This window comes from Molothrus ater, chromosome 5 (genome assembly GCF_012460135.2).
Source record: "Molothrus ater isolate BHLD 08-10-18 breed brown headed cowbird chromosome 5, BPBGC_Mater_1.1, whole genome shotgun sequence".
Classification (NCBI taxonomy): Eukaryota; Metazoa; Chordata; class Aves; order Passeriformes; family Icteridae; genus Molothrus; species Molothrus ater.
This window is the reverse complement of record NC_050482.2, coordinates 55017122-55032429: the sequence shown is the minus strand read 5'-3', so window position 1 is coordinate 55032429 and position 15308 is coordinate 55017122. Positions and strand designations below refer to the sequence as shown.

The following is a 15308-nucleotide window of genomic DNA, read 5'->3' as shown; positions in this document are numbered from 1 at the left end:
CTAGGAAGTCTGTATCAGATCATATTTGTATCCCTCCCAGTTCAATGTTCTATTTCTGACTGCAGGCAGTGCCAGTTATTTCAAAAGAAATTCAGCTGTAGACCATTGCAGTTTATCCCCAGGGAAAGCCTGGGTTTATATTTATGGCCTGTGTCTTGAACAAACGATTTATATCAATTTGAAAAAAAGGTTGATAAACATTTAGTCTTTTGGACAAGACACTCTCCAGCCCCTGGAGAGAAGCATTTTGACAAACCCTGGAAGGGGTGATAGGGGCCTCAGACACATTTTTAAGACTCAAGTCTTGGGGGTGTGGGAGGAGCTCATGCAAGAGCAAAGTCACTTTAGGCTTTGCAGGCTTAGATTACAAATTTCCAGGGAGATCCAAAATTCATGTCCATGCCATGTGAAAGCAAAGTGCCTCTTTCAAACAGCATTTACCCCACCTGAAACTGAGGACTGAAAATCCACCTCAGTCCCTACTGTGAGGTGCTCTGCACTTCCCAGGGAGTACCCAGCAGCTTTTAGGAAGTTTGGATCACCATTCCTCTCTGCCTTGCCAAACCCCAGGTGTCCCTGTAAAGTGGGCATTTGGAGTTTGCAGGGCAGAGAGGAATGGTGATCAGCAAACCCATCCAACCCACAGCTGGATGAAAAACTCGGATGAATCTCCAAAGCTGTTTCTTCCTTCAGAAGCACTGAGCTGACTCAAGATTTACTGGGCTGTCAAGACAAAACAAGGCATTCAGGAGACCTCCTGATCCCATCCTCAATCTCATTAACTTCCTGCCTTGCCCAGTGCCCCCGTGGCCTCATGTTAATGAAGGGCTGTAATTGGTAAATGAAATTGATTACACAACTCTTTGAATGAGGCAAATTGTCCACCTCTGGAGAAAAGGTATCATTTTCTGCTGTGCATAAGTCAAACCAGGGTCTCATAAAAGCCCTGGGTAAGTAGAGAGCATTTCAAATTGGCTACAAAGTGCTGGACAAAGCATTGGCAGAAGGAGGGGCAGGGACAAAAATTACCTTAGCAGCTCTTTCCTATCCCCATTTACTGTGATTCTATGAATTTTTAATTCTGAGCTGCACAATTTAATTACCACTTGCAAAGAGCTGCAGAAAATGAAGCCATTTTCTACTGTGGGTAGATCTGTCCTGTCATCTGTCAGCTGTGAGGGTGGTAATTATTCCTATAGAAATGTGGACATAAAATTGATCCATGTCTGCCTGAAGGACTGTATATTGGGGCATCACAGCTGGAAAAAGCTGCCAGAGGTTGTCCTAAAAGCCCTAAACGCCTCTTCAATAAAACAGTCTGAACTCTGCCATGTTGCAGGACTACTCAATATCTTGTCATTTAATCATGTTAATATTTTCATATATCTGGTTTTGAATTGCTGCAGAGTAAAGGAATCAATTCCTTTACTCTCTTACTCTCTTACTCCTTTTATAGTAGCCATTTTACTAATGCAGAGCTTGGCGTTTTTTATCTGAGAGGAGAAATGTATTTCTAGGCTATTCTGGGAAACAAGAAATAATTCCCTTTCTTTGTGAGATGCCCTTGTCACATTAATATCACCCTTTCAACTCTCTGTAATCCTTAAGGGAGTCCTCCAAGCCTGGTGTCAGTTTTGTTCTGAATATTTATCATATTATACAGGTGCTCTTGAAGCTGTAATGACAGCACAAGACAAAAAGATCTCAGTGTCTGGCTATATAAATAGAAATTATGAGCCTGTGTATTCATAGTATCATAGAACCATAGAATGGACTGAGTTGGAAGGAGCCACAGGAATCATCTCTTTCCAGTCTCTCTGCAGACTTCCACTAGACTGGGGGGCTTAGGGGGCTTACTCCTAGGTCAGAAAACCTGTGGGACAGGAATCATAATTTAATATTTCTTGTGTGTAAATATGCACCCTACTCTCAGGCTAAGCCTGACCAGTTTCATCTCCCAAATTCTGTTATTGCAGGAATTAAGCAACATTTTGGGGAGTTTGCTTGTGCTGATTTTAAGAGAACAGAGTGCCCTGGGAGTAGTGGTGATGGATGTTCCTTCATTCACTTAACTGAAAGGCTCTTACTTGTGCCGGCTGTAAATTAGGTTTTACAGACCAGATGATAACCCCAATTATTACCTTATTTTTTCCAAGAGGAGATGTTGTTATTAAGTGATTAACTGTGCTCGGCAACAGTTTCTTGAACTGTGGGGTTTTTTTGACCATTTTTCCTCTTGTTTGCATTGAATTGATTTATTTATGTAGACCTTGATGTGTTATAAACCCTAAAATTATCGTAGACATCAATTTTCTTCTCAGGGGAGACCTTATCTCACTGTTGATGGCCTGATTATTTAACTCACTGCAGAAAAGCAATATTTTCTGTGATATGCCAAATTATGCATTCTCCCTAAAAATCTGCTGTGACAGACAAATAAACGTTTTAGCCATGGGAAGACAGAAGCAGAGAGGTGTTGAGACTTGCTGAAAGCCACACAGTGTTACTGTCAGAGGCCAGATTAGGATTTTGCAAGTCACTCATCAGCAAACTCACTTGATTTGGGATCTGGGTTTTACAAAGAAACTTGGCAAACTTTACCAGTTCTCCAGCCACTGGCACTGAGATAGGATCCCAGGAAAAGCTCATGTTGGACAAAGGTTCTGCCACAGCTTCCCTTCCCTGTTTTGTGTGTGTGTGTGTGTGTGTGTGTGTGTGTGTGTGTGTATGTGTGTGTGTTTGAAGACAAAAAGGATCTGGCAGAAAGGTGCAAAAACTGTGGATAGAAGTTATAGCAGCCATTCTGTTGACACTGAGAAGTTATGATATGTGGTTTACTGACAAATCCCTAAATCCCTTCAAGCAGGGAGGTGGCCCTGCAATATGGGACTGCCACCACCCAGTTGGTTTGTTCCCTTTTTTTGGAGGAGTTCAGAAAATGGATCTCCAGGATCTATCTGAAAAAGGCAAAGCTTGCCAAGTGCCAGTACCTCTTAATATCACCATATCCAGTTTAGCAATACAGTTCCTGTCTCTGATGCCACTTCTGTGTTTGGGACATCTATGCCCTATATCCCTTCAGGAAGAATCATTGACCTAAGCTTGCTGAGTTGGTTACTCAGATAATCCTCTCAAGCAGGAGAGAACCACACAAATGGACTGGGTTTTTTTCTAGTTACCCTGTTTTAAGGATTGTGTGCCATGTGAAATAATAAAGATTTACTAAATTACGCAATCATAGAATCATAGAATGGCCTGAGTTGGAGGGGGCCCTAAAGATAATCTAGATCCAATCCCTGCCGTGGGCAGGGATACCTTCCACTATCCCAGGGTGCTCCAAGCCCTATCCAGCCTGGCCTGGAACACTTCCAGGGATGAGGCAAATGGAAGATGAAACCTGCTTACCTTCACACACGTGTACCAGGCCATTCCTAGAATCCCTAGAAGAGTTTTAGAAATAGGGCACAGAAAAACAGAGCAAAACTACAAGAGCATTTCTACTCTCCTTCATAATTCTGGTAACTATCACCTGTGGATTTTTCTCAGTATCTTCAAGAAAAAGACAAAGTTCCTTTTTCTGTTCACTTTCCAGCATTTTCTAACAATTCAATACTTGCAGTTGAAGGACATATGACATTTTTAATGTCATTGTAATGTCATTTTTCTCCACAGGCTGCAATAGTTTTCTTCCCTAGCTCCTTCTCTGGAGAAGGGGACAAGGACGGACACAGGACTGTGAGACCTGTTCAATAAATAATTTAATTATCAGTAATAGTAACATCTAAAACAATCTTCCCTACCCCAAGTGGAAATCATAGCTGGACACAGACACATTCCCCCAGCTGCACAATTCCCAACAAAAGTACTATTTAGAACTAATGGGTCAAAAACATTCCAAGATTAATTCTGCTGAAAATGGTAGTGTGAATCAATCTGAAATTAAATAGGTGGTGCCTAAACTCTTTCTTGCCATGGGCAAGCAAAACCTCGGATGTGGAACAGCAAGTGCAAAATAAAAGCAGCAATGGGAGTATTAGAGAAGAAAGTCTAAATGATGAAAATCTAAGCCTGAGCAAGATTTTTCTTTGTGGCCCAAGAGGTCTGGTCATACATATATTGCACATTTATATTTTACATGCATATATACAGTGCAATTATGCTCTTGCACATAAACATTTGGAGGAATTTTTGCTTCATTTCAAAGGTTTCCAAAGTGCAAACCTGAGAAATACTACAGATATATCAGGCAGATTGGGAGCCACCTTAATTTTCAAAATCATTGCAAATGCCTTTATGGAAAGAGAGATTTTTTTAGCTAGGTTAGGTCAAGAGCCGCGAGAGTGATGTAGAAATGGAAGCAAAGTCTACATATTCCAGAGTGTTCCAATTTTCAATTCCCATTATATTTTTAGCTTGGGCTTCAATTGTCAAAGCTGCTGTATACATGAGTTGTTCCCTCTGGGTGTTTAGAAGTAGAATAATTAACTGTGTAGGTTGGTTGGTAGTAGATAGGTAGATGTGTTGTCACAGAAATCAAGAAGAAACTCTATCATCCAGCTGCCTTGTTCCTTCAGGTCTTTTATTTCACTGCTCCAGCCAAAGTTGATTTTCATTTAAATGCGGTAAACATACAAGGCCTCTCATGAAATGTTAGAGGTCAACTGCACCCCTCATTTTATTTAGTGTATGTTTCTTTACTTCACTTAAAAGAAGAATAGCAAAACCACAAACTGAAACCCAGTATCACCAAGCATTGAAAACAAAATGGCGCTTACGGGACTGGAGTACTGAGGAAAAAACCCACCATTTTACTTTGCAAAGCATTTGGAAAAGTGCATTTGATCTTTTTATTTCATTCTTTGGTGCTTGATATTTCAGCCATCCACCCTGGGCTTAACTCTGTGTGGTCCTTCAACAAATGTGGGGTTTGTTCCTGGTGTTACTGCTCACCTACTGTGTGACATGGGCTGAAGCACATCTATATCCTTATGGTGCCTAAAGACACCTGGATGTAAAATGGCTGAAGAGGAGTATTTAATTTATATTTGTGAATTATGTTTATTCATTATATTTATGCATTATATTTATAGATTTTATTTAATTTAGCTTGGTTCCAGAAGGCTTAATTATAAGGGTCTCCTACCCAGAGTACCTAAATGAATGCTCTCTCATGTCTCTCTCTGCTCTCTTCAGTGTTTAATCCACTCTGCCAAAATATGGCACATTTATTTGTTTGAATTTTGTCATGCTAATATTTTTGCAAATACTTTTAAATTTGATTTCTATCTTTTTTTACAGTCCCCAGTTCTGGAATGTCCTTTGGAACCATTTCTGTGGGAAGGACTGCAGGACTGTGCTGTTTTCTCACATCATGAGCCTCTATCAAAAAAAGCTACTGCATAAATCACTAAAACAAACAAGAGGAAAGGTGTTTTGCTATAATAACTGTTAATTAACATGATTTGCCTTGTTAGATGTTCTTCAGTTTTAATTTGTGATGATCTATATCCATTTCTATACTTTATATATTCAAGATAGGGACATTGATGAGTTTCTGCTGTTTTGGATTTTTAATAAAAGGACATGTGTTCATAAAGTTTCATATTTCAAACATATTTCAACATGTCAAAATACCTTCATTTAAAAAATACAGGTTTTTATGCTTCTTATGAGAAGTATATCTTTAAAAACCAGAAACATGTTAATTACCAGTATGCTGCTCCATAATCAGCCCTAATCAGAGGCAGTGGGGACAGTAAAATGGGGAGGATGAATCTAATTTCAGTGCTTTGCTGGGTGAACAGAACCAAGAAACTTTTTTCCTTTGTAACTGGAAATGATAAACATGAACATGGATGATGTGATAAATAGAAATAAGAAACATGAACATAGATAACATGATAAATAGCACATAGATTGGGAACCTCATTATTTGGGAAGCCTGTTATTACAGCAATAAAACCACAGAAGGTGCTTCTGTAAATAGGATAAAATATATTTGTGTCTATGTATAAAATATTAAAGTAAACCTATAAAGAGCTAATAAATATATTTAACAGTGAAAAGAAAATTAGGAATTCACATATGTAACATGATGTATGTGGACTTTGATGTCATGTGTTAATAAACAAAATAGCATCTCTCTGTAAAATTAAGTCTGTGTGTATTTCTGCATGATTTTTTATGTATTAAATGCACAGTTTTGATTATTGTGCCACCTGTGCATTTTCTTCTCTTTTCTTACATTTTGTTCCATTCCCACTCTTTGGAAAGGGAATCACACAGAATGGCAAGACACTGGGTTCTGTTTTGCCCTGGGAAAGCAGGATCTGTCCCATCAAGCCGGTTTACAATACCAGAGGCATTTAAAATTGACTTTAGGAAGGGTGTGTAGAGGTATGCTTTTATGAACATGATTTCAATGGGACAAGTTCATGAGCAGGATTATATTGGATTCAAAGCAGGACTTGAATATCCTCATATTTCAGTCTTTCAAAACCCCCACAGATCATTTCCTACTGCACACCTCTGATAAAAACTGCTAAATATGGCCGGAATGTTACAGATTAGTTGTTTTTTAAGGCTGCTTGCTATAGGTTTATTGGGAGAACAGCAATTTTTCATTTATTCCTTTGTAGATCTGCAGCAAGAAATTCCAGAGAAGGATATAGATGGAGCAACAAACAGATGAAGCAGTCGGAATTTCTTGGTCTAGTGATATTTTGCAAGAATTCTTAAAAAATTGAGGCATTTTTTCCAGATCCTTATCCAAGGATTTTAACATTTGAATCCTGCATAAACAAAGGATTTGTTTCAGCAGTTTCCACAGTAATTGGCCGATGCAAACACCAAGAGTGTTTTAGGGCTGGCATAATGGGTCTGCTCTTAATTTATGAAAATAAATCACAACTTAGATGTCACTTTGCTGTTTCATGTAGTAAACTGATAGACAGCTGGAGAATCATAACAATATGGTAGCTTATTTCCTTTTTTTTTTTTTTTTTTCTTCAAGCAATGGCAATGAAATTTCTTTTCACAGTTGACCAAACCCCCAAGACAACATGACAAGATCAAGACTAGCCAGCATAGGTCAATACTTTGGATTGTCATCATTGCCAGTGTGGAAAATGGCTTCTGGTGAGCTGTACATCACAGAAGTCTTCAAATTACTTCCACACATGCACAGATGCCGTGTGATGAATGCCTTTCCAATGTGAAGTTATTCCCTCCTATTAATGTCCTGAAGCTGTATGAACATCTTCCCCAAAACTGGTACGAGGCAGCAGCTAGAGCTGATTGGAAGACAAGAATTCTATTTTTATTAACATCTTGGGGACTTCAAAATTAAAAAAAAAAAAAAAAAAAAGCACACTGGGACAAAAATTGCACTGGAACAAAATCTCTGTGTCTTTGGAGAAATGAGAAATCCCAGCCCCAAAACTCTGATACACATTTACATATTTGAGGGACAGACAGCACAGTTTAGACTTTGAACTACACCAAGGCTGTGTCCCCTGCTCTGTCTCCTTTGGCCGCCTGGATGACTGCTGTGGCCTCTTGGCTACAAAATGGTAGAATCATAGACTGTGCTGAGTTGGAAGGGACCCACAAGGACCATCCACTCCAACTCCTGGCCCTGCACAAACACCCAACAGTTTCACCCTGTGCCTGAGAGCATTGTCCAAATGCTCCTGGAGCTCTGGCAGCCTTGGGGCTGTGACCACACCCTGGGGAGCCTGTTCAGTGCCCCACCACCCTCTGGAGGAAGAACCTTTCCCTGATATCCAACCTAATCCTCCCCTGACCCAGCTCCAGCCATTCTCTTGGGTCCTGTCCCTGGTCACACAGAGCAGAGACCAGGGCCAGCCCTGCCTCTTCCCCTCGTGAGGGTGTTGAAGAGCACAATGAGCTCTGTCCTCAGTCTCCTCCAGCTGAACAGACCAAGTGCCCTCAGCTGCTCCTCATGCGGCTTCCCCTCCAGGCCCTTCACCATCTCCAAAACCCTACTTTGGACACTCTCAAACAGCTTTAGATCTTTCTTATATTGTGGCACTCAAAACACAATATTCAAGGTTAGGCCACCCCAGCCCAGAGCAGAGCGGGACAATCCCCTCCCTGGCCTGGCTGGCCATGCTGAGCCTGGTGACCCAGAACAGGGCTGTCCCTCCTGGCTGCCAGGGCACTGCTGGCCCATGTCCAGCTGGCCATCAACCAGGACCCCCAGGTCCCCTTCCACAACACTGCTCTGCAGCCTCTCATTCCCAGTCTGTCTGTACATTCAGGGTTGTCCCATCCCAGCTGCAGAGAATCCAGCTCTTGCCTATGTTAACTTCACACAGTTGGTGATGCCCAGCCCTGTCATTTGTCCAGGGCTCTCTGCAGAGCCTCTTCGCCCTTGAGGGCGTCAACAGCTCCTCCCAGTTTTGTATCATCTGCAAACTTACTTTGTATCCCTACCTGTCCTGCATCCAATTCTTTTATGAAGCTGTTGAAGAGAACGCGGCTTAAGATGGAGCCCTGATGGAGCCCTGCAGAACCACAACAGTGACAAGTCCCCAGTCTGATGTCACCACAGTCACTGTCACCCTCTGTGCCCAGCCTGTGAGCCAGTTACTCCCCCAGCACACCATGTTTCTATCCAACTGTGGGCTGGACAAAATCAACATGCTGTTCTCATTAATAGACTCTAAATTAATTTTATACCATCAAAATCAATGACCATCAAAGCAAACACTGTTTGTTGTAGTGACACTTTCCAAACAAACTGAAAAACTTCCATTACAACAAAAAAGTAGCAGTTTCTCACACCAGGACCACGGAATCAATGATCTCTGTGTTACTTCATGAAAAATAAGATGAACGTTATTCAATGCATCTAAAGTTAGACCAAAAAGAATTTTAAAAATCTTTTGCACCTGGAAGAACTTTTCAACAGCAGATAAAGGATAGGAACAACCATTCATGGCATTTTTCGCTAAATAATAATTGTGTTTCTGAACTGACAGAGATGTTTTTGTAGGAAAGCAAACCTTTAGAATGTACACCTTGACAAAGGAATTTTTTTTGTTCTATTATGTACGGAAGCACACTGACCTGATACAGATATAGTTTTTATAGCTGATTACAATCTTGTCACCCGTATACTCCTCCAAAATATTGAACTACTCTTTTTCATCTCAATTCAAATGAAATAATATAAGACCTTTTAAAACCTGTACTAACTTTATATTTTATGCTTTGATAGACCCAATTTTATGGGAGGTTTTCAGTAGCTTGTTTCTCTTTTCCAGAATAAGCTAGTATTATATTTCCCTATATAGCACTTGTTTCTGTTTCTGCTCAGTTTAACTTACTTCTACTGCTAAGTTCTATTCTTCAAGTTTCATTTCAATTTCTGATTGTTAACAAGGAAGGTGAAATGTAGTTTTTGAAGCAGATTATTCTGTATCGCCCTCCTAAGAGGACTTTGCAAAGCTTTCCCACCTCTGTTGGTGCTGCTGTCACATTTAAGATACCAGAATATGCCTTGTAACCTGGTTTTCCACATAACTATTTTGTGCTTAGATGAATCAAATTGTCCAAAAACTCATGCTAAACCCATCTGCCATTCTGCCGGTGCTCCAAAAGTGCTGCTCTCAGCTGTGTCTCCTTCTCTCACTGTGTGGGATGTGCTCTTGCTTGAAAGAGACCCAGCCAACAGCCAATTTTGACCCTCAGACAGACAAGAGGGCACCTGCAAGCCAGACTGGGATTACCAGGTCCATGGATTTGAGAGAAGTGAATGAGAAGGGATCCACCAGAAAGGACTAGAATAATGCAAAGTTTTTATTTTGACCTACAGTTCAGAAGCAGAGAGAAAGCAGTTAAATCCAAAGTCAGTAGATTTAAAACTGATAAAGCAAGAGAGTTCACAAAGTCTTAGCTACTCTTTATCTGTACCTATTATACACAGGGAAAAAAAGAAGAGAAAAAGTAAAAACTAGTAACAGAATACTGCATTATTATCACATTGGAAAATATAACCAAATATATACCCCAGAAGAATCTATCTTAAATAAAAATGTCAGACTTATAAAGCTACTTTAAAGCTTATTAAGCCAGGTATTAATAGAATAATTCAATTTTTATAATACTAAAGAATAAGTATTTAAAAATATATCTTTCACATTTTATAGTTGCTATGAAAGGAAAACCTCAAATTTAATATAGTCTTTAAAGTCACTTGTTTCTGAACATAGAATTCTCAGAATAATGAACAGTTAGGATAATAATCAGTCGAGACAAGGAATGCATTGATGTGTATATAAGGAGTAAAACTGTGTGTGAGAAACAGAGGATTAGGCCCCATTCACTTTCAATTTTTTTAAACATTCAAAATCATGATTTTAAGCAATGGTAAAAAAATCCACAAAAATGTAGACTGCCACAGACTTTAAGAAGTCACCCAGTCCATTTTTCTACCCTGGGCAGGGTTACATATAAGCAAAATTCAGTCTCACAACTCACCTAGCAAATATTTGTCTAAATCTTTCTTTAAGCCTCCACAAATTCCTGGAGCATGCTGATCCAGCCTTTCACTATCTTGCCATTAAAAAGCTTAGGTTTTTTCCCCTAATTCCCACCTCTTTCTGTTGAGGCAATTCAAACACATCATGTCTTGTTCTGTTCCTGGTGGCTGTTATCATGTCTCTGCACATTCTTCCCTTCCCTAGACTAAACAAACCCAGCTCCTTTGCTCTTGTCTCTCTAGCTGTGTTTTCTGGACATCTGATAATTCTTGGTGTTCATCTCTGGGTTTTTGCCAGTTGGCAAGGGGCATTTCTCCAGCTGTTACGTGCATTCAGCTGGACACAGGATCCCAGATTGGGCTTTATCCATATGGGAAAGAGGTATTACTTCCCATACCTTCTGTAGCACCCCTCATTTACAGGGGATTCCTTTTTTCATCACGGTGGATCTGCTGACTCACACATTCCCTTTTGTAGATTTTCTGCCTACTAGGTTGTTCCATTCCTTATATTTGTCCCCTTGACCCTTAGAAATTGTTGGGGTTTTTTATTTTTTAATTTGAAAGTTGAAAAGATGAGAGGCTCCCATGCAAAAGAGGAATTGTAAATATGTTTGCAATTATGGAAAGACAGACACAAAAAAAAATTACACATGAAACTAAATTTGTTTTCACTACTTCACAGTTACCATTTGCAGTCTCTAATCTTTTGTTACAAGTGGTGACCATAAAGTAATCTTTGGTACAAATTACTTCATTCTGGAAATGTTTGTATTTTGATGTAATTAAAAAAATCAATGAGTTCTTACTTAACATTCATAAATAAAAGAAAAAAAGTATGGGATCGTTAGGCAAATGAATGAATAGAAGGACTTCAGAAAAAAAAGTGGTGTGTGGGTTTTCCAGTGTTGTCTAGAAAACTCAGGAAAATAACTGCATTTTCTTCACATTCTCTTAAATTTTTCAGACTAAAATTTGTCATTCTCTTCAAATAAGGAAATGAGAAAAAGTCTGTATCGACAAAGAAATTATTCACAAGTCTTCCTCTTTCCTCAGAATGTGAATCATCAGTACAACACCTGAAGCCTGACACCCTGGTATTCCAGGATTTGTGGCTGAGCTCTCTGAATACCACTTTCTGGCCAAGCCTTGCTTCAAGACTGCAGAACTTCTGTTGCCTTGCTGCTCCAGTTTCTAATAATATATTTGAGTTTCTGCTCCAGCTTTTCCCTCAGGAAAGACTTGTTTGGATCTTCTTCTGTCCCAGCCACCACTTTATTGAAATTTGCAGTTTAGTTCCTCTTAAAACTGAAGTCATCTGTCAGATGTAGCTGAAATTGGAAAAGGGTTTTGAGATTATGAAGAGAAAGGACAACAGCAAACATCAGACATTTTGTTAACATCAATCTTATCTCCACAGAAAATCAAGCCAAGGAGTCTCTGCTCTCTAAGCACTATGACACATTTCCTACAAAAAAACTTGATTTGTTCAGGCTTTCTAGAAATAAATGGCAACAAAATGAAACTATAATTCTTGCTACAAAAGAAACTTTTAGAGGGTCTGGGTGTGAGAGGAAACCAAGGAAAAGTTTTCCATTAGCCAGAGAGACTTTGGATAAAACTTTTACAAACACTGACAAAAGGGGTAAAAGGAAAACCAAACTTTCATGCTTAATTGCAGCTGACATCATTGAAATCCTCTCCTAATTTACTCTGCAGAGACATTATATAATTTATTATATCAGCAAAGACACCACTATCATTTAGAAATCAGTGATGATACTGCAGAAGAGTGGACAGGATAGAATTTAAGCTGTTCAAAGATTAAATTTATGTGTTAGACTTTAAATAATTTGAACATTTTTGTCATTTTCCCTCTCTTAATTTAGAGCTATCGAGGATTCTCAGGCATCAAAAGCAAGCTGTGGAACATATTGTGAAAATTTATGAGATTTCAACCTGGATATTTTCTGTGTTCGTGCATCTGAAAAGTGAAGCGATAACTTGTTTGTCAGTTTTCAGATCCAATGCATTTTATTTTTCAAAATAAACAAAACCCAGTCCTCATCTCCATCCTTCCAAACCATGGAACTGACAGAGTCATAATTAAATGTATTTCCACTTAAACATTTATTCCTGAGGGGAAAGGATTTTTTAAAAGAGACAGAGGAGAAATAAATTAGCAGAAGTATCTCTGATCTGTTTTGAACTTGATCATTAAATTCATAATTTTTTCTACCTTCTTGTTTTGCCAATGTCCTCTCTTGTCTTTCCTTCAGAAATTCCTTGCATAATTTCAACAGCAGTTCCTAGTTTATTAATTCAGGCTTAGGCATCCAGCTCTTTTAAAACAGGGTTCCCTCAGTCATTTTTCTGGTCAGGCAAGTAGCCTTCTTCTCAAATAGTTTTTTTTTTTCCTCTCCAAAGCAAATCCCCCAGTATTATATTTCCCTATCAGAGAACAAATACAAATTCTTCCTCCTTCCCCCCCTCAACAACAGCCCATTGATTTCATGCACGCTTTCCCAGAAAATCCAAGCAGCTTCACATTCTCCCTGCCCCCAAATCCATCAGGTTTCCCATTCCCACAGTCTCCTCCCGCCCCTCTGAATGGACCACACTTCTGATTCCCAAGGACTCCATAAAGAGCCCAGGAGTGAGGTGTCTTCCCTGGCAACTCTGCTGTGTCACAGCAGCAGTGTGACAATGGCAGCAGATGGACTGCCTTGGAGCCCCTGTTAACAGCATGATGTCTTAACCCAGCCCTTCCGTGGGGATCCAGTTTTTGGCTGCTTGGCAGGCTGGAAAGGGGGAGAATCTGACCTCCCTTACTCCTGTGCTGAGACATGAAACAAAAGCCTTCTCTTGCCTCACTGATTTCAGGCTGGCTCAAGTCCTTTGCATCATGCAGGGAGCACAGGCTGCCCCATCCTCCTGTCATGAAGGTAAATGAGTGATTTATATTCCTAATATTATTATATGGATGTCAGTTCAGGCAGGTTCATGCAAGGCAAGACAAGAGCTGTTAGGGAATTTCACTGAAAAATCAAGGTGATTTCATTTACTCTCATGGCAGAAACAAAACAAAGATCATGATTTGCAAAGTTACTTCAGGGAACAGCTCACAGGAGCTGCCATTTAATACCCTCTCAAAGTAATTAAATGACTTCTTATTTGATCACCTAAAGATGGCATATGGAAATCCATAATAAACCTGGGATGCTATATTTTCTTAATAAATATAACTTAATTCGATTTTTCATCCCTGTAACACTTAATACTTACACACAAAAAATTATTTTGCTTGGAGTTGTATCATGAAATAAAAGTAATTGATTTCTCACAACACTGTTCCCATACAAACACCAATTTGTTGTCTCCTTTCTCTGCTTGGGAAACACACTTCACTTCTGATAAACTGACAGAGCTTAAAATAGTGGACTGGGAACTCCCAAGATTTCTTGTTCCCCTCCCCCTTGACAAGAATTAAAGACTTCCTCTTTCACATGGCAAATCTCCCTTTTACCACATATTTGGTATCAGAACTGTCTTTCACTAGGCCTTACAAATCCAAATTCCTTCAGGTCTTTTTTTCCTTCAGTAAAAACCATATGTACAGGCAATAGGAATAGCGAGAATATCCATTCTCTTCCATCATTCCCCTCCTGTCTTTTCTCTTTCAAGGCAGTCAGTTCCTTTCCTTGCATGGACACAGCTCAAGAGTTTCCTTTTAATAGTTCCCATCCTTTTCCCTCATGTGTCACCTCTCCCACTGCAGATTCAAAACTCTCCAGCTGGATCCTTTAAGAACCAAAAGATGCACAAATCTATACAGCTGAGCTTTCTATGAATTCCCTGTATGAAATTTGCTATGAAATTTCATGATTTCTATGAAATCCCCCCTGTGAAATCAATCATGGTGTTTTTGGTGGATTTGTAAAATTTGCTGTCAAATTAGTCATAGCTAGACTTTTACTATATGAAATGAAAAATAATTATTTCTTCCATCACCCTCTCTGATGTTTTTGGTGAGATGAAGCTGGACAGGAGGTGAAAGCTGGCACGTCCTGCAGCTCACCTGAAAAGAGAGAGTCCTTCCAAGGCAGCTTCTGAAGGAGAATCAGTGGGGATGTTTAAAGGGGTGTCAAAGGTGGAACCTCAGGTAGGAGATGCTACCTTAGCTGATTCCAAATGCCAGTCCTCATGTGGAACCAGCCTTGCCTTGAGGCTGCAATTTGCAGAGGCAAAGCTTCCCTCTTTTCCAGGCTGCAATTCACCTCTTCAGTAAAGACTTTTGAACAGGATTGAGCAGGTGTTGAGACTGCACTTCTTTCAGAAGTGCTGGGAGAAATTGTCCCACCTTCTGCATTAACACCCTCACAGATGGCAGCTTTACAGAATCATCAAATCACAGAATTATTATCACTGGAAAAGGCTTCCAAGACCATCAAGCCCAAACTTGACCAATCCCCACCTTGTCAACCAGACCAGAGCACTGAGTGCCACATTTGGCAGTTCCTTGGATACCTTCAGGAATGGGGATTCACCACCTCCCTGGACACCCCCTTCCAGTGTCTGATAGCCCTTTCAGTGGACAAATCTTTCCTGATGTCTGACCTGAACTCCCCTAATGCAGCTTGAGACCATTTCCTGTCATCTTGTCCCTGTTTCCTGGGAGTCAAGGAGTTGTTCAGAGCCAGAAGGTCCCTCCTGAGCCTCCTTTTCTCCAGGCTGAGCTCCCCAGCTCCCTCAGCCCCTCCTGGAGCTCCAGACCCTTCAACAGTTCCATTCCCTTCTCTGG

The 15308-nt window shown here is 40.0% G+C and overlaps 1 protein-coding gene across 3 annotated transcripts in view; it reads left to right on the top strand.

Annotated features, from left to right (window-relative positions):
- KCNA5 (potassium voltage-gated channel subfamily A member 5) overlaps nt 1–6101 on the top strand; it is a 162580-nt gene extending 156479 nt beyond the window's left edge. For 2 of the 3 annotated variants that reach the window (XM_036404889.2, XM_054514796.1), the window contains one exon: nt 5299–6100. The gene's annotated coding sequence lies outside the window, so the exon portion shown is untranslated. Of the gene's footprint in view, nt 1–5298 lie in introns of all 3 variants that reach the window. The other variant, XM_036404888.2, reaches the window with a different exon arrangement.
- Nucleotides 6102–15308: the final 9207 nt, after the last annotated feature.